General features: G+C 33.3%; 1 long non-coding RNA gene across 5 annotated transcripts in view; it reads left to right on the top strand.

Moving 5' to 3' along the window:
• The window catches only part of LOC135299989 (uncharacterized), a 180,322-nt gene that overhangs the window by 144,008 nt on the left and 10,790 nt on the right, over positions 1-25,524 (top strand). For all 5 annotated transcript variants that reach the window (XR_010361842.1, XR_010361841.1, XR_010361844.1 and 2 more), the window contains 3 exons: positions 2,431-2,601; positions 18,880-18,952; positions 22,243-22,310. This is a non-coding gene — a long non-coding RNA (uncharacterized LOC135299989). The remainder of the gene's footprint in view (positions 1-2,430; positions 2,602-18,879; positions 18,953-22,242; positions 22,311-25,524) is intronic.

The following is a 25,524-nucleotide window of genomic DNA, read 5'->3' as shown; positions in this document are numbered from 1 at the left end:
TTCATCTCTATAGATTGCCTTTTAAAAAGATTAAAGACTAATGCCTTCATCTTATTCAAGCCTGGGGAGACAGCATTGCTACTCTTGTCACACATGATGAAGAATAAAAGTACAAAAGAAAGGTAATCCCCTGAATAAACTACATTTGCCCTGAAATTACTGTTTTAATAGCTTGGCATTTTCAATCAGTCATGAACAAAGAATTTAGCTACTCCTCTATTTCTTTCTGGTGCTCACTACAATTACATATAGAGTTAACTACTCTTGCTCGTATTAGTATTTGCTCAATGATCTTGTTTATATGGACCAGGGTTTCAAATGGTTTTACCATCTTGAGTGTTACTTTATAACTTTTCATGACATGTACCTGGTTTTTTCAATTCAGTACAAGACACTGAATGCTGACTGCATGAGCAATGAATGACTTTGTCAACTGATCAAAGGTGAAGTCGACTGGCAGCACCTATGATGGCATAAATGAGGAAAATATAACATTGTCTTATTATCTCAGATTTATCTATTTATTTAACTTTTCAATGTGTTTAAGGTGCTATAATCTATGTGGCAAGTTGTTTGGTATTTTTCATAAGGGCCAGACTTAATTAATTACTTTGTCTATTTTATAGCAAGGCTCCATTCTGCTGATTTGCTAAATTAAAAGTAATTTTTTCATATTCAGTGAATTTTTTGAGAGCAAATTTCATAAATTGACATAATAGAATGTGAGTAAACAATTAAAATCTGACAGAGTAAATGAAAATATAAATAAGCCATTTTGAGAAAATTCATATGCAATGAATAAATTTTCATTTCCTCAACAAAATATGGCTACTAAAATGTATTTATTATGTAGGGCTTGTGAAATAGTTTGAAGATATGAAAAAAATAGATTTTTTTTTTTCCTGTAAGCCTTAAACTTATGGAAAATAGTGTAAAAGGACAGATTTAATGTGAAAAACTAGGAGTTTTGAGAAAACAAGTTCAAATGTAAAATTTCAAATTTAATTTGACATTTCTAAATTCAGTAATTTTTATGGACTAATGTGTTACCTTCAGTTTTTCTCTCAGTGTGCTTGCAGTCCGAATGTTTGTGGTTTCTCTTTTCATTTTCTGAGTTAGTGCCATAGGTGTTCAAGTATCCAGAGCTATGTAAAATGTTGTATAACACAACAGGGAATCCCAAAGTTTCTTCAAATGTAGGAGCACACATCAAGTTAATTATAGATTTGCATTAGTAGGAGGAAGGGTGCTTAACTGAGAGCAGAATGTTGCTTAAACTCCTCTAAAATAGTCAGACATATTCAGAGCTGGGGTCATGTAAAGTCAGTTAAAGCACTCAAATGCAATAAATTACTTCAGCCAATATTTGGGTTGCAAACCTGCATGACTGAAGACAGTATAATTATTTTTAATATCATAAATAAATAAACTTCCAACTGAAAAGTTCTAAAAGTTAATACCCATTGATGTCACTCCCAAATTATCTTAAATCACAGCAGTACTCGAGCCCAGTATTTTTCATGCTTCTTGACAGACTTGTAATAATGCACATGCTTGTGTGCTTTTTCTTATAAATATTAATATATATACTATAATATAAAACATTAAAAAATCCATTAGTACTTCTGCGGCCATTATTGTGTAGGCAAAATATAAAGAAGTGATAATAAAGTATATTTTACTGAGATGATTTTGATATTTTAATATAAATGAAAATGATCAATTTATGGCCAAAGCATTTCTGAAATAATTCTTTAACATAAAGCAGAAAACAGTGAATTATGTGTCACAATTTCAAATTTAAACTGTGTGCAGCATGACATTTCTCCAGTTACTTTGAGGTAAATGCGGAATGATGTCAAAAGTCAGTCCCTTTGGTATTTGTAAATGATTGCCATTCTGTCATAGGCATCTCACTTGTGCATTTTCCCACCAGCATAAAGAAGGTTAGCAATGATTCAATGGATTTTTATCCTTATTGACAAGGGCTGGATACCTAAGTGGTTCAGTGAAGCTGTGGAGCATTTTCAGAATACATGGCCAGGCCTGGATTATAAAAGCTCTTCCTGTCCTAGAGCTGCTCTTTTCTCCTGGGCACATGATACAAAGAAAGCACTTTGTGTAACAAGACCCCAATCAGTCACCATTCTTGTTTGTATTTTTCCTGCTTTGGACAAAATTAGTTGGCCCTTTTTATGGTTTTTCTCTCTTCAAGCACTTAAAACTCCACAATTATAATAATTTATGTTACTATAATGGCTGCGCAGAATATATTTGTCTAACTCTGTGTTTCTCAAACACAATTAGCACTTCTATTTACTCTTAAATATTCATAAATTTGACCTTAGGGAACTAGTGACTATTAACTAACACAGAGATTGATAATAGCCCTCAATTCAGATAGCTGATGGGTTTTTTCCTCTTTTGCAGGAGTGGTAAAGGTACACCCAGAGGCTGCAATGTCAGGAAGAGACGCAATTTGCATTATTTTCTTTATTTTCCTTATATCATAATTTTATTTTGCTCAAGTACTTCTTTCATGAAAGAGAAAAGGAAGCTAATCCTTCATAAGAGTGACCCATTATTGTGTGGTTGGAGAACGTAAGTAGTTTTGTCCATTCTTTGCCAGAACACTCATTGCCAGTTGATTAACTTATGCTGAAATATCTACTGTTCCAATATTAATTTCACAGGCATGAAGTTTCTTTTTATACAACAAAATGCAATAAGTAGCAATAAACATAGAGAACACAGTGGTCTTGACCAATTCCTGAAAAAAAGTGTGTGAGACTTCATTTCCTTTTGCACAGAGAAGTCAGATTTTAAGTCAAGAAACATTAAAGAGTTAGAAAACATCTTCTTCCACTCTTTCACATTGTAATGTACTTACTGAGACTGGTTTCCATGTGCTGAAAACTTGTGTAATATATTTCCTCTCTCACTATGACTATATTGAGCTAGCAGTGTGGACTGAGAAAGCAGAGTGGGTTAGGGGGCTATGAAGGGCAAGTTTGGATTTTCTGAGCTAGGAGTTTCAGCTGAAAAAATTCTCGTATTTTTTTTTAAATCTTACATCTTGGGTGAGTGGGTGGATTAATTGGTGGGTTGTTTGGGATTTTTTTTTGCTTGTTTGGTTTGTTTTTGTGAGATATGAAGCAACTAATTTATTGAGTAGCAACATTCAAAATGCTGTTGGAGTATAAATTATGTTATCTCAACAGCAAAGGAAACTGATCTGTAGTTTAGGACTCAACAGAACTTTACTCCTTATTTTCTGGAAATATATTGATGAGCAAATGTTAGAGTTAAACATTTTTCAAAATGATATCCAGAATTCAACTCAAATACTACCATTCCAGTGTTAAACTTCTGGTGATGGAGGTATTCTGTTAGGGTGTCATCATTAGAGAGCAGGGCAAAAATATCATTGTTTTCTTAACTACTTTTGAACCATTTGGAGATAGATTTATTTATAAGATTTTTACCTGTATAGGAGGACATGGGATCTCTGAATATCCTGCTGAAAAGCTATGTAGGCCAAGCAGTAGTGAAACTAAATATCTAACTAGTTAGATAAAAACAGATTTATGTGATTATCATGTCTTCATGATAATGATAAGGGTCATTCAAGGATGTAAAAGTAGTCACAGAATAAAGATATTTTATTTGAGACAAATGCAATGGAAGATTACAAGAAGACATTGCTAATTTGGATCTATTTATTTTATTAGCTATTTTAATTAGATATTGATACTGTTTAGCAGATGTAAACTCAGTAAATTTTCAGCTAACATGCCTTCCTGAAACTGGCAAACAGGACCCAGTGTGTATTAAGAAAATTATTATTTATTAATATTACTATTTATTATTGTTGATAGTGTTATTATTATTATTACTACTATTACTATTATTACTAGTAATAGTAATATTATTATATACCAGAAAGAGATATGTAAGAAGTACAAGGAACTTCCTCGAGATAAGGTATTTTACCTAGTTGACTAAAATTTGTTGGAATGTCTTAAAATTCAGGAACTTCATCATTAATTGATTCTAGGCATGAGCAGATAATTAATAGTGTACTAAAAGAACTGCAAAATCTCTTCATTGCAAATGGGTCCTCTAAGTAAGCAGTTTCACAAACAGGATTTTCTGGAGCCTTGACTGATATAACTGTACCAGGGGAAAAGTCAAAAGAGAAAAAAGTGATCTTTTCTCATTTTATTACAACTGAAAACAGAATAAATGTGCCAATGAAATAATGCTTGAGATAACAAACAGGGACTCATTTCACAGAGAGTGTTCTTTTGAAAAAACACACTTTCTGTTATCTCTTAGTTTCCTTAACTGGGTTTATCTATCAAAGCTATTTTATTTGAAGGTGAATCAAAATCCTAATTACTACAAGGTACAGACAAAGGACAATTATTTGATTGGATTAAGGGTGCTGAGCTCATTTTCTTTTTTTTTTTTTCTTTAATTATGGGAAGTTAATGTGTACACATTATCTAAGATTTGAAAAGGATTTAGAATCTCTATATCACTTAACATACTGTAGGAACAAATGCTCTATTTATTTTAAATTGATGGCAAGCCAGTTACTTTCAATAAATAAAGAAACAGGGGGAAGAGAATAATGCCAAAGAAATCAGGTGTATCATCAGCATACTAACAGAGTTCTTTGCTTTTTAATAAGCTATATTGATGTCTGCGCTCTAGTTCCAACCTCACCATTACTCAGATCCAGTTAAAATATATTTTTTATCGTGTGAGATTTTCCATATCGAGCATGTTCTCTTTTAGCTGAAAAAAGAGAGCAAAACAGATATGCTTGTACCCATGTTTTCATATTAACATTATTATGTGCACTAATAGATAACATGTTCTGAGCATGTGGGATTTTTTCAACCTCTTCTAGCCTTAAACGTCTTATACCAAAAATATATATTTTTTTAATTTATTGTATTATTATATAGATTTTTAAATTAAGGAAAAGAATCCTTATTATTTCCCCTTTTTTTTTCTAATCTTTTTTTGTAACTTTTAAACTAACTATGCAGCATTACTTATTTATAAAAAGAGGGAACAAGATGGCTGAGAGGAAATGAAAGAAGATGCCTCTTCTTTTTTGATGTCTCTTGGAACCATAAGAAAAAGCCTGTGAAAATGATAAATCCCGAGGGAACAGCTGTGTTACACACATATATTCACATGCTTATGTGCATATGTATGCATGCTTATACATAAACATGAACACCCCTCTGTATTTCCTGTTTGCTATGAATGCCATAGCTATTAAAGGGATGTACACTACAGATACAAGTGCAAACACAAAGGATGCTCTGTTATTTGCATAGTAGTCACTTTACACTTGGGAAGTGTCATAAACAGAAAATTAGAGTAGAAGAAAGTGTCATTTTTACATTGCAATTTTTCAAATTGTAATCAACCAAGAGCATGTAATCTGCAGAAGTTAAAGCTGATCAGTTCATTTTTCAGTCTGGGCATAAACATTAAATTGGAGCTCAGCAGGGTTCATCCTGACACTGGTGTCAGGACTAAGTGTATAGACTTCTGCATTCCTTCAGGCATCTAAAGAACTCTTTTTCTTAAAAATTGAGAAGAGGTTGCTGATATCTTTCCAAGGTGCTTATTTGACACTTGAGAAAACAAGACTGCAGCATGCCTTTTTTCCCCTCAATCTACAGCATTATTATTATTATTGTTTAGTATTTAGATCCTGCTGTTACACAGGGATGTTCTTCATATGCATCATTTCAGGAGAATCGACTTTTCAGTTACTTTGGCAGTTGTGTCACTAATTCTGCTGTCTTAGTGTATGCTCTCTACAATATTTTGAAGTGGTAAATCAGGATTTCTATTTCAGGAGGCAAACAGATCTTTGATTTAATTCCTTGCATCACTTTTTTTTTTCTTTTTAGTCAAGCAGCAGCAAAAGTTTAAGCCTTGATTCTTGATATCTTTAATAATTCTCTGTAGAAACTGAACATTATAGTGTGATTTAGGTCACTTTGATAAATAGATGATATTACAAACCAACTGTACTGCTTTGGAAGGCTTTTATGTTAATGAATGGCAGTAAGATGTCATTTTGCTCTTGACACCTTAGATATAAGTGTGAGCTAATAGTGTAGGAGTAGGATCTGTAAGCCTGTGAAAAAATTTTAATTGTGCTTCTGACATTGACATCCCTTTGCCTCAAGAAAGAGCCATTAGCCCATCTCAGAATTCCCTGTTATGAAATAGTGAAGATATTTAACCACATGTAAGTATCTTTTACATAACATCATTAACAGTTAATGTTATAGGATATGTCATGGCATTGTTCTTTAGTTCATAAAGTTTGCATAATATTGCATTTATGTCTCTTGAGTTTTGAAAGTAGTGAAGTGACTTAAGGTTTCCCCTTGGCGTTCAGTCCTTTTTTGAAATCAATGCTATTGAATTGGTGAGACCTCTATATTGAAATATATGCTTATTTCAATAAGTATTTTTAAAAGTTAATCTTTCTTTTGATGATACCAATATAGGAGCAAAATATGACATCTCAAGGGTTCTCAAAAGAAGCAGCAGCTGCAGAGACCACTTGCAATTCATGTGAATGCCCTGGCTTTACACAAGCTCCAGTATTGGTTGGGCATGTGGGACATAAAACACAGAGCCAACATAAGAGCTGTGCTCAGGGCACAGAGTTAAGTGGGACAGTAGGAGGACAAAGACCAGCATAACACATTCTCTGAGGCAGTAAAAAACTTCCAGAAGCACTCGTTCCTCTTCCTGCTTTGGCTTTGTGAAGTGTGTGACATAAATTGTGTCTTCAGTAAGTCACTGATGTGACTCTTCATGTGTGCTAGTTTGGTCCTACTCAAGCAGTCAAATAGTTGACTGCAGGCAGCTCCTAGGGAAATGCTAGGGCCAAATATTCACTCCAGGTTGTTGTGGGACACTGAATTCAGATGTTGTTTCAAAGCAAGCATTTTTTTTTATTGGTTCCAAAGGAAAGCATGCAAATCCACCATGCTTTGCAGGTAAACGTGAATTTAAATGGTACAGGAGTCTGAGCTTCTTCAACAAATGTGTTGAGTGTTTTCAAACTCTACTAGCACAAACAAACTGTTTCAAAGTTCTCAGCTGTGTAAATATTGCTGAAGGCTTCTCAGTGATTGTGTCCAGTTCCCAGATGTTGAAACCTTCAACAACAGAGTTGGCTGCTCTGTTTATAGCCTTGGAGGGAACCCTGCAGAAGCAATCTGATAATGAAGCAGAGCTTCCTTGGTGACAAAGAGCCTTTATAGATGTGGCAGTAGTATTCTATAAGGACCAAACTATAAATTGGAATTGTTCATTCCTTGGTATTTTAATGTATCTCTTTAGGTACCTATATAGGTGTGCAGCTTCACATGCCTACATCCTGGATGCATATTTTACCCCAAATAACTGCACTGTAATTACTGCAGAGGTATTTTGCTGTAGATAATTTCTTCAACAACTTTATTTAGTAGTTTAGCTATTTTTACTCCTCATCCTTCACCTGACTTGGCTCCTTTTCCTTCATAGCTCCTTTCTTTTAATATTTACTCTTATCCAGGTCATCCATATCTCTATTTTCCTTGTTCCTTCATTACTGATAACTCTGTCTGCTCTCCTAACATATATTAACATATATTAAATAGATATTAAACAAGATGTCATTCCCTGACAGAATATGTCGTGCTAGAATTTTGACTCACTTTTTGACAGAATCACAAAATCACAGAATATTTGGAATCAGAAGGGACTCACAGTAATCACTGAGTCCACAGCCCCTCCTTTTTGTGCTCTAATTACAGATAAATTTCTGAGGATAAAGAAAACAACCTTAAAGTGTAGTTTAAGACTAATAATTAAATAAAATATCTCATGAGTTACAATTGTTTCCAAATCATATTTCCCCTATTGTTAATTTGGATAGTTAAGCCATTTTTACTTATGTGTCTGTCATAAATCTGCTTGCATATGAGGTCATAATAACCATAGGGAAAATTTCTTCTGGACTTCTGAAGACATGAATAAGAAATGAAAATATTGCCTTAATTTATATTTAAAGTTCTGTTTTGACGTTCTCTTTTGAAACTCTTTTATTAATTTACTGGAGTAAAAGAGTTATTGAAAGTAGTACATTGAAAGTTCAAAGTCAATTGGTTGGCCCTCGATTAACATGTCCTTTTTATATACTGGTTCACATTCACACATCACAATTCTCCTCAGTGATTCAAAGGTTACAATTCCTTTTTAAAATAAGTATTCTCTCACTTCTTAAGTCACTTTCTTTTTTCTCTCATAAGTTTGAGTTTGGGGCTGATGGTTTTTTGGAGTTTATTTTGGTTTTGTTTGGATTTTTTGGGGTTTTTTGTTTGGTTTAGTTGTTTCTTTGGCTTTTTGTTATTTTGGTTGGTTTGTTGGTGTTTGGATTTTTATTTTCTTGTGGGGGAGATGATGCCGTTGTTTGGTTTTGGAGGTTTTTTAAAAACATTTTGTCATCAGGAAACTCCAGTATTTTGATATATACAAGCTTTGGTAGCTTGTGTGTTGCAGGTAGTAGTACAAAGATGGGAAATATTTCAGAGAACTACATTAATTCAAATTTGACCCAGGTTAAAATGAGTACCAGGCTAAGTGACTTAGTCCATACTGTAATAAATTAAAAGCCATAAAACTTATGCTTATAAGTGTTGGAATACATGTTAATTAGAAAAATGAGTTCTACAGAGTAATCTGGTTTCAGACAGCTTACATTATGAACCAATATCTATATTATGAACCAATATCACCAAAATATCAGGATCACAAATGTATCTGAAGATTACAATTCATACTTTCATGTTGAATACCAATTTTTAAAAATAATTCTTGTTGGATGAAAAATGAATTAATTAAGAAGAATTAATTAATCTCCAGTGGATGAAAAATTAATTGAGAACATCTGAGAAATGCAGTGGCTAAAAATTAGATTATACGATTATTGAATTCTTGGAGAAAATAGTCCTACTATGGTCAATAATTTGCAATGCTATTGAGGTTCATACTGTGATGGGCATAACAAGTTTTAATGCCCACATTCAAAAATAATATTGGAAAAAGGAGAAAAATATTAGAAAAACTACTAGAATGTTTTGGCTGATTTTGAGCTAAAGTTTAAGAGGCAATGTTATCATGACCTGTCTTTTACATCTGAATTCAGTCTTTCCTGAGCATGATGCATTAATCTGTTCCTCAGAAACTAATGCTGGATACATTTATATATATAAAAAAAGCTATATTAATGTTTAATCTTAAATGAGAGTAATTTTAAATTTTAAAGGACATTTGAAATTCTCAATAGATGGATGAGAGTTCATAAATATACTTTTCAATATATGTTCTATTTTAGATATACAGACTTATTGCAAGAGTGGACCAAACTAACTAAATAAGAAATAGCTTTTGTTCTCACTTAAAATCCTATAGAGATTTTAATCTTACTCTACCCTAAAAGCTGTGGTATACTTAGTGTAATATTTTGCTTTTACATACTGTAATATCATATATCAAAGCAAAGTATGGAAGACGTGACCAAAATTACTTTGTATCACAATTGGTGCCATTGACTGTTGAAAGTGGGTCTGCTTTACTGTAGGAAAGTCTAGATAAGAGTTTCAGTGCTGTTAACTAACAGAGGGGAGGTTTTGCAAGCAGTCTAAAATTTATTACTGTTCTTCAAGATAGGCTATTAACAGAATTATGTTTCGTGAATAGTAAGTTGTCCAAATACCTCAATCCTGTGAAAATTGTTTTCACTGCAACGTGTTGACATCTGATAACAGCACAAAAGCAGAACTGAACAGGAATATGCAGTATTTTTATTGTAGACCACAATAGTTACTAATTCAAATTTAAACATAATTTTTTTTTATCATAATGTCATTTTTCACAATTAGTGTCTGTTGGAGAGATGTACTTGACAGAAATCTGTGTTTTCATATGGCAGAAAAGACATTCCATTACTAGTCATTAGTTTTTTCAGATTTTCCACAAAATAAAGCCACATACAAGAGTAATATTGAATGTGTGGTAGAAGTCTGAATTGTTAATGCCATTTTTCCTGAACTAATCAGTTGCAGTAATGTCATAGAAGTATTCTTATGTTTGGAGTTTCTGATTTGGGGTAGTTTGAAACTACATAAACATACATCTAAATGACTGCCATAAGTATAGAATTTTAGCATGGGGTGGGGTTTTTGGGAAATTTGGTGTTTCCTTTAGTAGCAGAGTGGTAGATTCACCGAGTTGAGATCCTGTTTATACCATTTAAGTATTTACAACTATACTTTTTTTTAATTCTGCCTCCCCCTTCCCCCCTCCCTGCCCTGCCCAATTTGGAACAGAAACCACTGGCTGTATGTGCAGTAAAAATTAGGAATATTAACCAGCTGAAATGGGGGTAAATTTTTTTTTAGTAAATTGTCATGTGAACCAAACTTACCTCCAGCAGTAGGAAAGAGTTTGTGATCAGAACTGTAGTTTTCAAATTCACAGTATCATTTTGAACTAAGTCATGTATGGGCTTGTCAAGGCAGAGGTAAAAAGCAGGAGATGAAAAAGAGAAGTATAGACACCCTTGTCATCAGTGCGTTAGTAGTCAAATAGATCAAGCTTCCCTGAATAACTGAGTTCTTGAATTATTAAAACATCTTCTTACTTTCCTCCAGAAGATGATAGACTTAATTTAAAAGGAGATATTAAATTTGAAGTGATACTTCTCAACATCTTTTGTTCTGCATTAATATGATTTAGTGATGTTCATTTTTCCTACTGTAGCATGTTACCTTGCTTAAACTGTTGGGAAAGAAAATTGCTCAATTCAAAAAATGTTCGGATTTCCAAACTCCCTGATTTTAGTGGTCTCCTTATCTGCCCAGGAGATTTGTCTCCCTATATTTTCCCTATATATCAAGAAGTAGAAAGCCCTTACTAGAGGATGATTTGTGTCCTCCAATTTGTCCTCTAAAAGAATGTCTCTTTTTGCTACTAGTAGAGAGAGCCTTAGAAAACCAGCTTAAAATTAGTCTTTGTTAATAACCCATCACAACCCAAAGACCAGATTATCAAAGGAGCTCAAGCAATGAACAGACTGATTTTAGTGAAATGTGCTTATTGAATTGCTGTTAATGTTCTTTTAAACATTTCACATCTTAAGAGGAAAAATTCTTGAATAGAGCAGTTAGTGGGATGGGTTTTACTCAGCTTGGATTGTGGCCTGAGAAAGGAATCCTTACATGTATTTTTAATAAAATAATTAAGGGTTTTTTAATGATAAAGATATCTTAAGATTTAAGATTACTTTTAATACCCCAGGAAAGATATATAAGAGAATAAGCAAAGCAAGTAGCAAACCCACATATTTTCTTAACAACCAATGTGAGATAGGCTTTTCTTTTCTCTTAATGTTATTGTTTGTATAAAATGATACAGATTTTGGTTTTCTTTCAAATTTGGGGAATGTACATAAGTGATTTCTGTGGAAAGAGAGTTAAAAATTTAGAAAACAAAAGGAATATTCTGTGTTGTTTCTACGATGACAAAAATTGAACTGAATGTAAAATAATTTCCCATCTCTAAATCAAACAAAAGATTATATATATAGATATATATTTATATATAAAATAACATGTAGAGCATAGTGTATAAGTATACATCAGTAAATGTTGTCACAAAGCAATAATATGAAGCTATTTGAAATATTCTATTATTATAAATCATGATAAAGTAAGCAAAATTCCTATTGAATAACATTTAGCAATAACAAGTTGACAGCTTCAGTATACTTTTGGATCAATTTCTTAAAAAACCCAAGCCAATACCCCTGAAAAATCAAAAGACAGAAATACAAATTACCCTAAAAAGTCCCCTACAGAGGTGATATTTAACAAAAGGTGTAACTGCCTAATTTATTGAGGATATTTTGTAGTCACAGCATGAACTTATACCAATTTTCTTATGGGAAAGATATTAGCTCCTTTAAGCAATCTTGTGCAAGTGGAAAATATCTTTATTGGATGTCATTAAACAAACACATCATTATAACATAGAATATCTGAATACTTAGATCACATTGATCTGTAATGATATATAGCAGCATTTACCATCCAATTATTGATATCCAGGAGAGGGAATGTAAACAGTCAAAATGTGAAGTGATACTTCCAAGGAATACCTACTGTTTCAGGTTCAGAATCTTTTTCAGACAGATCTGGCATTTCTGTATTTAACAGTCACTGATGTGTCTTTTCTCCAGGTATTTGAAATTATTATGTCAAATTACTTTTTCAGGCCATTCAAAACATCCTGTAGCAAACACCACTCTGTAGAGGGGAGAGGTAACTTAGGCACCTGCCTTCTCTTGGCTTGCTTTGCACTCTCTTGTTTCCTCTTTCTCCAAGAGAAAAGAGACTGAGCATTTCTTCCTTCTAAGTCACTGCTAAGGAAACCAGAACAAAGGAAATTCATGCAATAGAGCAAAATTGTAAGAAGGGTGAACACCTGGGTCACAAATATCAATTGTAAAGGAATTGTTAAGGAAATCAGAGGTAATTTTTATTTAGGGCCATAAGCAGATATTTAAATATTTCACTTCTCATTCTGGGCAATTTAAATAGTCTTGTACAGACTATAATTGTGAATACAATTTTCTAATAATGAGACTGAGAATTAATTTAATTGAACTCAGGTTAAATTACTTCAACTGAGATAAAATGGATGTTGATTAACAGAGTCAAATGCCAAGTCAATTAAAGTAATTCCAACTTAAGAAGAAAATATTTGTGACACATTTATGGAGGTAAAGTCACTTGAAACATAATCATATGTGTTAGCTTTGACAGTATTGAAGTTCAGCTATATTCAGGACATTATATGAGAACAAATTGCTGTCAATAAATATGGACCTTAAAATAATATTTTCTTAATGCTCATGAAGTTCAAATCTTAAATGAAAAATGTACAAAAGTCACTTTATACAGGCTGATACCCTTTAGTTTTAAATGTAAAAGTGGAATTGCAAATATTGGAACAGTAAGCATGGTCTGCCAAAAGAAATTTGTTTGCTTTACTGGGTCTTGAATAACAACAAAAAAAAGGAAATTTTTTTTTATATTTTTGTATCACAAAATTTGTGTTCATTCTTCAGATTGCCAAAGCACAGTATAACCTGCAATAAAAGTATAAGCTATTGTGGAATTACACAAAATTAACAACTATTGACATTTCAAAGCTGGTAAAAGATTTATTCTCAGTGTATCAACCCACTGTGAAGGCTATAGGGGAAGGAGGGAGAAGGAGAGGAAAGTAACAAAACATAGTTGCACTTTACCATGCAGTGAAAAAATAAGCTGCCCAGAGGAAAATTTTTTGAGTTCTAGGAGCTGAAATGTGTTCATTGCAACTCAGCCTTATATTAGAGAATTAAAGTTATGAAATTGATTACCATATAACAAAATCAAAAGGTATGCATTCCTGTTTGTAGGGATGATACTTTTTAAAAAAAATAAAGTTGCTATATTGAAGGTTTGTGAAGGTGCTTAAACAGAACCACATTTTAAATGGAAAATAATTAATTCTATTTCCTGAAAGAAAAGTTCTTATCAGATTTTGTTGTTTTGGGTTTAATTTCTAAAATTCTGGAGGTATATGTTAGTTTAATAAATTTTCCTTTTTCATCCACCTGTCAGCACCAGAGTCTCTGAGAGTGTGGTACTTAAACACTGAGGAAAGGATTTTTCCAGAATGAAAATCTTCTTTCCAGTAACAGGTTAAGTATGAGTGCTTAAAGCTTATGCCTGTCACTGATGAAGTAGATTGTCCAGTCAGCAAAGAAATAAAAGATAATGGAGAACAGAATGGCTCTAAAAGAGTATTACTGATTGAGTAATAATAGTAGTGGACAATGAGTAAGTGGTAGATAAAAAAGAACTGTTTGATTAAAAAAAATATTTTAGAGAAAGATGACAAAAATGTTCTGCTTGAATATTGTATGAAATGTATGTTCTTTATTCACAGGAAGTTCAAAACAGCTGGCCTGTGAAATTGGCAGTTATTAGTAGGAATTTCTAATGAATTTGCCAAGTTGGAGTGGCACCATATGATGGGAAAATATAATATCTAGCTTATAGGAGAGAAAAACATGCAGCTGCAAGCTGATTAGTCTATCCTCAGTCGCACACAATTTATGAATAAATAGTCAAAATGTTCAAGTCATGACTGTAAATGAAGACATGTTGGAAAATAATGCATCAGTTCATCAAAAGTAGATTGTGTTAGACTAACCTTGTATCTGCCTTTGATAAGAGAACAGATTGATTGTCTAGACAGGGAAATTCAGTTTTTATCTGATTTAAGTAAAAGATTTTATATAATCCCATATAAAGAAAGTCAAAGATGCCAGATGCTTAATGAAGTTTTGTTAGTGCGACAATTGTTGAATTTGTTGAAGTTTGGTAGTGAAACTCTAAAATAAGTAATGGGGAAAATCTTGTTTATTAGTTTTTGTAGTTTTCGCCAATGTATTCACCTGTACAGTAGAAGTTTGCTGATGTGATGAAGCTGGCAATCATTGCAGAAAAGGATGAAGGTGGAGTAAGAATTAGATGTCATAATTAATAGAAGTAGAGCAAAATTCTCTGATTTGAAATTCAAATAGTACTTATATCAGTGGTTTAGGCTATATAATGGAAACACTAGTGGTAGAAACAAAGAAAACTTTTGGGATGTCCAAGTTTGCTATGGGTTGGTCAGGTTAAATAGGGCTTTGACCAACTTGGTTTAATGGAAGGCATCCCTGATCAAGGCAGGAATGTTGGACTTAGACGATTTTAAATTTACCTCCCAGCCCAACATATTCTATAATTACTTGAAATCACAAAACCAAAACAGTTTTAAGAAATGGTTATTCAGCCTTAGAAAACATCAGTCAAGTATTTTTAAGATGGAGTTACTGTTCTTGCATAAAACACTCATGAGACTTCCTCTGGAATGTTATGTACAAGAAATCTTTATTTTCAGGATAAACAGGGGAATAGGGAATATATTTAATAACAGTAAAATAGATAAGTTTGGCTGAAATAGGTTAATAAAAAAATTAGAGTGATATATAAATATAGTAAAAAAATATGATAGTTAACAGCAACTTGGGGAAAATCATCTAAAAATATACAGACATCAGAACACGGGGTGTAAACTTCTTGCTAATTTAGATAGTCGAAAAAGGGAAGACAGTTTCTTACCACAATAGAAGGAATGGAAAAAAGATATTGTCTAATTTTAAAGCAGGTTATGATTGTTTTAGAAAGGATTATGTAGCCTTGGTGACAGATTCAAATTTTTCCCTCAGGTCTGTGCTTCTTGAATAGTCATGATGGTTTTTAAATAGAAAAATCATTGCTATTAATTTTATTTTGGTCTAAACTCAGAAATCTTTTATGTAGGCCTGCATATAGAAAGAAGGAAAACCGAGGTTAAGGATCAGTACTGAAATGAATTGAGCATAAAATTTAGAACAGTCCTTCAGGATAATTTTCTGTCTTCCAGTTTCATTTCCACCCTTTTAAAATTATGGGAATTATTGCCTTTACATATTCTCTATTTAGTGTCAAATGAGTTCCATATGTTTAACTGATAAATAAAAGATTAAGGAGATTAAAATTAATATTCCAGTAAGCAGGGCTAAGATTTGTGAAGGCTTACTTATAAGCAACTTTGAAGTCACTTGAGGATCTGCACAGTAAAGATGGCTATACCTGTGAAAAAGTCTGCAGGATGCCACACTGATTTGAGACCTTTCTTAGTGTCAATCATTATAATCAGCATGTGGGTCTCAATAAGAATACTTACCTTGAAACTTTTTTGTGAGTCATCTGTAATTTATAAGTTTTTGATATTCTGAGATAGAAATTAGCCTGGAGTCAAAGAAGCAACACCACGTAAAATGAGAAACTAAAGTAGAATAGCAGCCCTAATTGAATTGTATACTCTTCTTAGACTTTGTAAATTGAAGCTTTCAATTAAAAAAATTAAATTTCAGTTAAAAAAATTATTCCATTACAGTGCTAACCAATCTAAATCTTCCGCTCTAAGAGCATAAAAATTTCCTATAACAACTGCTAAATCAAATGCAAACTATAGAATCATGAAAGATTTCTGTAGGTATATATAGATATCTATAGGTATCTACATATATCTATCTGTGGTATCTATCTATCTAGGCATACATATTAAATACCTTACCAAATAGGGAGGGTGTAGGGATGAGAAATAAAGAGGGAAATGATAGTGGTAAAGAGTCAACATATGTTCACTTCATAAAAAATGTGAAATAAAGAATCTAGATATCACCAGCTTGGTGTCAAAGTGATTTTTTCAAATGTTTGAGACAATAGTGAGCTCAAGAACAAACATTTGGGTGACATATCCTACTAACTTGGATATCTTTCAACTGTTTTCAAAAGCTAATTTGGGGCTGTAATTATGTCTTCAGTTTTGATATATCAAAAGTAAGAATTTCTGTCTGTTAATGCGTGATCGATGCTGGGAAATGTCAGAATGTTCATAATTACTGGAAGGGAAAAAAGGCAATGAGCATACACAAGTTTTCTGTCAGTTTTGTTGCTTATGTCTTATGTCAGTGCATCACTGGAATTTAGTCATACAAAAGTCTATTTCATATGATTTCTATTTCACTATGATTACGTGAGACTTTAAAGTTGGATCATGTTGTAGAATAAAGTTTTACAAATCACTTCTAATATTACAGAATACTTTAGGTTGGGAAAAAACCTTTTAAAATCATACTGTAAATTGTCATCAAGCTATCAGGACTGTCAGATGGGAACAGGAATGAAGAATAGACATTTCTTTCACATATGAAAATAAAAAATCTGTGCCAAACTCAATGTGATTAGAAACTATTATTTACATTATAAAACTCCTGTGTATAACTACTAGATATCAAATTGAGAGCCACAGACTTCTCCACAGAGTTGTGCAATAATTTACAATTTTTTCTCGAGATGCCTGTGAGCTGTGGGCTTTCTGCATTTCTGTTTCAACATCTCAGATATACAAGACTAGTGTACCATTAGTAGTTCTGGTTTATAATTGTTTTATTGTGCAATGTGTTCAAGAAGATATCAACATTCAAGTGAAAAAGAAAAAAAACTTTAAATATCTGCATTTAGTCCTGTCTCTCTCTACTGCAGATATCAAAGGAGAAACAAATCAATTACATACCTACCTTTACTCCACATAAATATTTTTAAATTGCTTTATAACAATAGTGACACAGTTATTAAAATCAGTACCACAAAAATGAGATTTTTACAAGATTGGCCCATATGAGCAATTTAGTCCAGCTTTCCTCAGCTGTTACCTGATTGGAATATATTAGTGTCAGTGTGAGTAAATTAGAAATGGAAGATTGAGTTATTTGTATAGAACGATAATATCGATTGGGCTAAACATATACTTTTGCATTGATAACACTCATCAGATTTGTTTTGTTGGGTGATTTTCTCTGTGGTCTAATATTATTCAAAAGTTACTCATTCATGGAATGAGTATAGATAAATATATAGATGAAATTTCACCTAGAAAGAAATTCTGCCTATTCACTAAACTCTAAAATGTTCTTGGTTAGAACTCTTTCAGGACTAGGCTTAATTCTATTACTAATAAGCAAAAAATGTTGACTTCAAAATCCCTACGGCTAATGGAAAGACTTCTTGTCTCTCAATGAAGTACAGGATATATTTCTGATATTGCTTTACAGCTGTCTATTGTTCAACAACATACAAAACTTTGTCCTTCCTCACAAGTCATTAGAATCAAATCTTATTCTATAGACCTTCTTTGAAATTGTCACTTTACCAGGAGGTGTAGTGGACTGACTAGCATATAATATGTGTGATCATAGAATCATATAATGTGCAAAAAAGCTAAAAAATAATGTCTTTATTATGAATAAAAAAGCAATTGTAGTTTAAGGTAGAAGGAGCATCCACTGTGATTTTTATTTATGTGAATTTCATTGCATTATTTGATTACGCTTTATCAAAATACAATGGCAAAAAGTTTGAACATAATGGGGTACAAAATTGTTGTGGTCTGAGCTTTTCATGCTGTATTGAATTTACCAAGAGTTTGGATATAAAAGGAATCAAGAAGAAGTGAGTGCATGTCCAGGCTAATCCTTTTAAATTTGTGTGGCAGGAAAAATCAGAACATCATTCTGAAATATGTACTGCATATGTACAAAGCAATGATGTTCCATTGAAATACAGTGAGGAAAAAAATTCAGACTTTATTTACCTGTCCAAATTACTCGTGAGATCAACAGCATCTCTTGGGGGTCATTTTTCAGGCAAAGTAAAAGAGGATCAGTAAAGAAAATGGTAGGTTTTTATGAGATGCATCACATGGCAAATGTTAATAGTTCTTATAAAGCATTCAGATAGAACTACACCTGTCCTACACTACACTATGATTTGCCCTACTGCCAAAAGAAAAACCAAACTGAAAGGCCTCCTGAGAAAAGGAACAGAAAAAAATCTGAGAGTTGCAAAGATAGGTAAAAGTTAAAGTTTACTAAAAAAAGTGACAAAACCCATAACCTTGATAACTTCCCATTGAGTTATCCAGCTTATAATTACAGGGAATATGATGGTGTTCTCCGCATTAAAGTTAAGTTGAACAGCCTGATGAAACAATCTGAACTCCTGAGAAGGGCTTTGGGTTCACATTATTTATATTCTGAGACTGAAAACATTATTATTGTACCTTCTTCTGTTTCAGAGAGGTCTAAACTCAGTGTGACAGAAAATGCATGGTCTTCTCTCAGGCACAGCTGTACTAGTAAGATGGAAAGGTAAGTCAGGTCTCTTGCAGAGAAGAATTACTTCTTTTAAATAAATGATACAGAAGATTGAACAGACTGTCAACAACATGCTAATCACCTTCAATTCACCTGCCAGTAACTGTTCCCCACAGACCATAAAAGATATTCTGATTTGACTTTTAGATACCTGGCCATCTGTTTCCTGAACATCTTGTATTAATTGTCTGAAGGAATAGAAATTTGGCAAGCACATGTAGCTTAACCTGTCCATTCATTCACATGACATGCATCATTAGCAGTACACTATCTACCATCCGCAGTTCTCTCCCTTTAACAAGTCCAAAGCAATTAGGTCTGTGCAACGTGAATCCTGTCACACCAGGAAAGTCAACTGTTAATGCTGTCTCATATTTAGGTAATCTGTCTGTCAAAGGATTGCTCACAACAGAAAGGGACAGAATTAGTGTAAGTAGTGTCTCTCTTGACAATGAAACTATACACAATATCTTATGTGACAGTTATGTTTTTCCTTGAATAGGTAGTAGTCCTGTGGTCTTCAAGAAAGCTGAGTTTTCAAATGGAAAATAATCCTCACTGCTGTCATAGGTGTAGTTAGCTTAGAGTTGTGCAGTCTGGTTATTGCTTCCATATCCTGGATGGTACTGCAATAGGAATAATTGTTAGCAAGCTCTTGTTATTCCCTCTGACTATTTCAGGCGAGTTTGATGTTGCTCTTAGATATAAGACACAAAACCACACAGAAATGAGCACCCTCAGAATCACAGAATACTCTGAGCAGGAAGGGACCCACAAGGATCATCCAGTCCAACCCTTAAATGAATGGGATCAAACCCACAACCTTGGCATTATTAGCACATCACTCTAACCAGCTGATATAATCTAAATCACTCAATTGTTTTGGTAGAGATTTTCTCTCCTTTACATTAAATTTTTCACTTCTCTAAATGGTTTTGGGGACCCCAAAACTTCATTTATGGGTTGAACAAGGCATTTTGTTTATTTATTCACCTTCAGAAAGGAAAAATGAAATGGGGAAAGCTTGAAGCCCTGAAATATCACCATCATAATTATGTGTGGTAAAATTTCATGGCATTCAGATGAAGGATGCATTAAGGTGTGATAAATTGTATTATAATCGGGATTTGAACTGTATTTATTCTTCTTGTTTGCTTAGGTCAGTGCTAGAAAACCTGCAAAGTACTAATGCAAGTGGAACATTCTGATAACAGACTACTTGTTAGCATTATTAGCAGTATACCAGATTTCTTGCAGCTAAAATGAGACTTAAGGAAAAAAATGTCAGGTTTGTTTATTTTTACAAATGTCCCCTGAGAACTGAGGCATAACAATAGAAGTGCAGATAGTGAAAAGATTCTGTAAGATCTTAGGATTGGTTTAAAAATTCTGGACAAGAGGATTGCATTTATGCTTTTCTTGTTGTCAATGGACACATGTTTTAAATGAGGATTTCTAAAAAGAAAGGGAATAAGAAAACACCCAAACAATTGCAAAATACAAAAAAAAAAATTTGTATATTTAAAACACAGTCAATAACATGCACTGCTGAAGAAAACTAGGGCAAATATTGTGTCTCTCTTTTTATGTTTATTTATTAATAAAATAATAATGTTGTAAAAGTATTTTCTGAAATTTATTTAATTTTTTAGAGTTTGAGGGCAGATTTTTTTAAATACATTGAAGGGACATATGCCATAATCTAATTTCATCGGTGATAACATTGCATAAAAATTTTGTGAACTTGCTGAATTTCTTGTTAGTAGCTTTGTGCACAAATTTTGTGTCTTTTTTTGTCCCTATATGTGAGCAAGCTGTTACTTGCTTGACTCGAGATCTGATTTTTAAAAGCACTGTGCAACACTCCACATGAAAAATCCATATCCACTACTAATAATTGATATAGAGGCTATTGCAAGTGTTCAACTCAATTTTGATGTGAGGAAATATGTGGTGATGGATAGGCATTTTGAGGAACTACTTAAAAGATTTCTTCAAATATTTATGTCAATAGGGTATTCTACCAAATGCCACAGTTGGTATTTACTTTTGTACACCTATATTTGTACTATTTGTATACATAATATTCTCCAGAATGTTATGTTGTGTTATTTTTAAATACTTAACATTTTGAAATAAGGACTCAACACTGAACAAGTATCCCTGAAATACATTTTAACCACTCTTCTGGAAAGTTTTTAATCATACTAGGTAACTTTTTTCCCCCCTCTGGTTTCTCTTTCTTACCCCTCTTCCTGTGTGAGCTGGGATCGGCTTCAAAGCAGATTTTTTGAGAGACTGAGCAATAGTTCTATGTTACTCCAGGTGTACCTGACACCTTTTAATTGAGTTGAAATAAGTCCATGGTGCTGCAGAGGGGAAGGCAGGCTTGCCTTTCTCTTTTATCTTCTTTAAAGTATCTTCTGTTGGCAGCAGCATTGAAGCCAAGGTGGCAAACTGTGCTTCATGGGTGAAAATAGCCCTGAACACTTGGGCCAACAAAGGCTGCCAGAATTTCACAGCATCTGAAGGCACTGTCCATGCTGGGTTCACAAAAACCACAGTGTGGTACCTTCATGAGAGATCTCTTCAGCATGGCAGAACCTATAGTTCCATTAAAGAAAAAAAATACAAACAAAAATCTAAATTTAGAGATGGTATTTGAGGATAAGCATTCCAAATTTTCATGCATTTCATGAGTAGAAAGCACATACCTTAATTAAAGAAACTGTTTTCTTTCCTTTCTACATCTTTTGATGGAAATCTTAAAAAAAAAAAAACAACTTAATATGTTCTTTTAGTAACAGACAATACTGTACTAAAAGAGTTCACAATGCAGGAATATTTGCATCTCCTTCAAAAATACAGCTGTTTGGGAATTTTCCAACCTTTCATTTATTTTCATATTCTCGACTCTTCTTCCATAAATACATAGAAATTTTTTAAATTATATTTTTCATCCCTTCTTACATGGATGAGCTGGAATTCACTGAATGGCACCTCTAGTCTCAGCAAGTGAGAATTAGGAGAAAGGTAGTAGGAAAACAGAAGGTCATACTGGTTTCATGGCTGTAGCCTTCTTACAAATGGTCACACTTTTTCTTGGTTACTTACAATCCAACCCTCTATAGCTTTCAATTAAGGGCATTCCAGCATAAAAGAACTCAAAATGACCCCCTGCAAACTAAACAAAGCCAGAATATATCAAAAGTACTTGTTTTGAAAAGCAAAAGCTAATTGGTAACTTTTATAAGCACATAATTAATTTTTTTTTTCCCCTGTAGCCACATGATTAGAATTCCATAGAGGCCCAACAGGAACATTGAGGTTAAAGTACAGTAAGAATATGCAGGTAGGTTTGCAATTGGTATGTATTTTCCAATCTGCTCCCATCTTATAATGTCATTTCATAAAGATAACAGAGAAAATGTCAATTTTTAAGGCATTGCTTAAGCCCCCACATTTTCTATCATTTTAGAGTTGGAAGCCAGTCTTAATAGTAATTGAAGTCTTCTTCTTGAGTTATGTATAGGCACTCATTCAGCATTTCCAAGGGTCACTTTGGAAAATCAAAAAAGCACTTGAGCTTATGGGCCTGATATAGAAGAATCAGTATTAAACATTTGAGAAAAGTACTGTTGTGCTAAAAAAAAAACGTAAAAACCTGTGGTTTCAGTATGTTTGAAAAAATTACAATTTTTTTCCTTTCAGGAAAACATAGGAAAGATTTAAGATTATAATTTTAGCAGGAAAAAAGGAGAAATTATAATGGCATTTATAAGATGGTTCCTTTTTTTTCTTTTTTTCTTTTTTTGAAAAGAGACTGCTCACTTTGTTCTTGAAAAGTATTAGGAGCAGTTATCCTTACAGTTAGGTAACGGAATACATAAAAAATCCATCTCAAGGTAAAAGTAAGAAAGTTATAGGAAAAAGGTTTAAAAGGCTGCCTTTGATTTTACTTTAGCATCAGTTTCTTTCTCATTCTTGTTCTGAACTTCAGGGTTTAGATAAAATGTAGAAATCCCTTTAGTATCTTCCATGCAAATTAAGGCACTTAACAACAGTGCTTTCTTCTATTACTCGCAAATACATGAATCTGGGACAATAAATCTGAAGTAAGCTCATAATCTCTGGGTCAGAAGCATGATATCAGTAAAAAAGATGTTTAAAATGATAAAAAGGAGAAAAAATCCCTTTACATTAGTTGTTTGCTCACTGTGATATGTGTGATATAGTATCAAACTTTGTTAGTTGCTATAACAAATTTAAAATTACAATTGTCTCAAGAAAGTTTTGTTGTTTTGAGTTCATTAAATAACTATTATTTGGTAAGTGTTGCAATTATTTGTTTCAGCTTGTTTCAGATTAAATGGATAGATTTTTAGTCTTTGAAGTCCCTAATACTATTTACATGCTATTTGAATTATGTATTTTTTTCTTTCACTAATTTGTTACTGTTATCTGTTAGGTAGTTTATAGAAAGCCTGAAAGAATCATGCATTTTGAGGGAGTTTGGTTTTAAACCTCACTATATAAAACATAAAGGAATTTAGTAAGAGAGAAGCCCATGAAATTAGGCTGCCTGCACTCCACTGTTCAGTGGAGAAATGCTGACCAAAGAAAGGATATCTGACTAATTGCTATTCAAAATGGACTTAAGGAGCAACCAGTGATCAGAGAAGCAATAATGTGCAGTCTGCTCATGACCCAGGAGCAAACTTCAAGGCAGACTACCTGGCAAGCTGGAAAAATCTTGGTTAATGGGGATGCCAGGGGTCTTGGAGCTGCTTAGCTGGAGACTTTAGATCTGACAGCAGGAGCCCAGAGAGATGGAGCACCTGGGAATCAAATTCTGGTGACATCTGGGAAGGTGTTTTTCCCAAAGAGTCCCAAGACTGGGGGGTTATTCATGCAGCTCCTGTTTTAAGTGGGTGCCAATCCTGTTCTGTCTGTCTGTCTGTTTGCAAGCAGCTGTGTCTGCAGAGACCTTGTGTGTGCCCATAAGGGGATACTGCTCAGCATCATTCCTGATTCCTGGTGAGGCCTGGAAATGGGACTGGAGCAGATCCTCTCAGTCAGCTCTAGAGGGGATGGATCAATCCACTGGGTTTGGTTACATATTACATGTATATCAAATAATCTAAGTTTACCTAGTAATCTTAATATTTCCAAATGTAAGGTCTGTGATAATTTTCTCCCAGGAGCGATTTTTAGTCTTTTTTTTTTTTTTTCAGGGAGTGTGTGAGTTTAGGAATGCAGAGTTTTGTGTACTCTTGGGGGGCGTGGGTTTTTTTTGTTTTTTTCCCACTATTATTAGCTTGGATCATATTTTGAGTGGTGGTAGGAAAGGGAGAGTTATTTAAAGGTGTTAAACATGGAGGTGCAACTATCTGTTTTGTTATCTCAGTGAAAAATTCATGTTACAGTTGGACTCAGTACAAATCTTGATTGCCAGGATGTGACCTGAGATATCCTGACTCATCTCCCTGTAGGTCATGTTTTGGCTGGCTTTGATGTTTAGGGTATCCAGCCTGCAAACCTGGGCTGAACTTTTGCCTTCAGAAAAGAGATTCTGTTTCAGGATTCCTTTACTTCAATAATTCATAGTTCATGCATTACTGTGTCATGTCTTATACCACAAGTCTGAGGTGCAATTTTGTTCCCATGAAAGGTTGCAGACCAAAGCACTTTCTTCCATGACTGTTATAAAGATAAAATACTGCAGGGTGGGTTATCAAGTTATTGAAAGGATTAAATGAGGTTAGAAATATCTTCAGGGGTTTACTTTGTACAGGAAAACACTTCTGTGAAGCAAAGGAACTAACGAGTTGTATCACCTAAAAGAGAGCACATTCATTTTTGAGTCTCTTGAGGCTATCACAGGACCTTACGGGGGCAAAATAATAGTGAACAAAATATTATTGATTTAGATTTAAAGGGAAGCATAACACTTGAAAATACTTTATATCATTTTATTGTAACTGTTACTACAAAAAAATTTGTCATGAGAAATATTTTTGTATTACATCGATATTTTCATTTGCTGTTTTTACCTTTTTATAACATTCTTACTCCTCTTAGTATTTGGCCAGCTAAGCAAAGTGCGGATTACGCTATCTTTTTTGATAAACATTTATTTTTCAAGTGATTTGCAAAGTGATTTCAAGACACAAGCAGAAAGCACTCCAATTTCATTTAGCTATTAATCCTCAAATCCAGAAATGCATCAAGCAGCACTCAGGTACAAAATGTTGACCTAACACGATGTACTGTCATATGATCTTGCAATATTAAGCTTTACTTAATACTTTTCCCTGCCTTCATGTCTGGTACATCAATTCACTTTTCAACAACAACATTTCTTGTACATCTCAAAGAGTTTATATCTAATACCTCTCAGAAGTCCAGAACTTTTGGGATGTCATAATTATCCAAATTCAGCATATTCAAATATTGTTGCCTATTAAAGTGTGCAGTCCTAAACAATTCTTTCTCATGATCGTGTAATCCCTTGTTTTATGCCATTCTTTGCTCTATGCAGATATGACAATGCATTTGACACACGA

The sequence above is a fragment of the Passer domesticus genome, chromosome 4 (genome assembly GCF_036417665.1).
Source record: "Passer domesticus isolate bPasDom1 chromosome 4, bPasDom1.hap1, whole genome shotgun sequence".
Taxonomy (NCBI): Eukaryota; Metazoa; Chordata; class Aves; order Passeriformes; family Passeridae; genus Passer; species Passer domesticus.
Note: the sequence above shows the minus strand (reverse complement) of the source record. Positions and strands in the feature narration are given on the sequence as shown.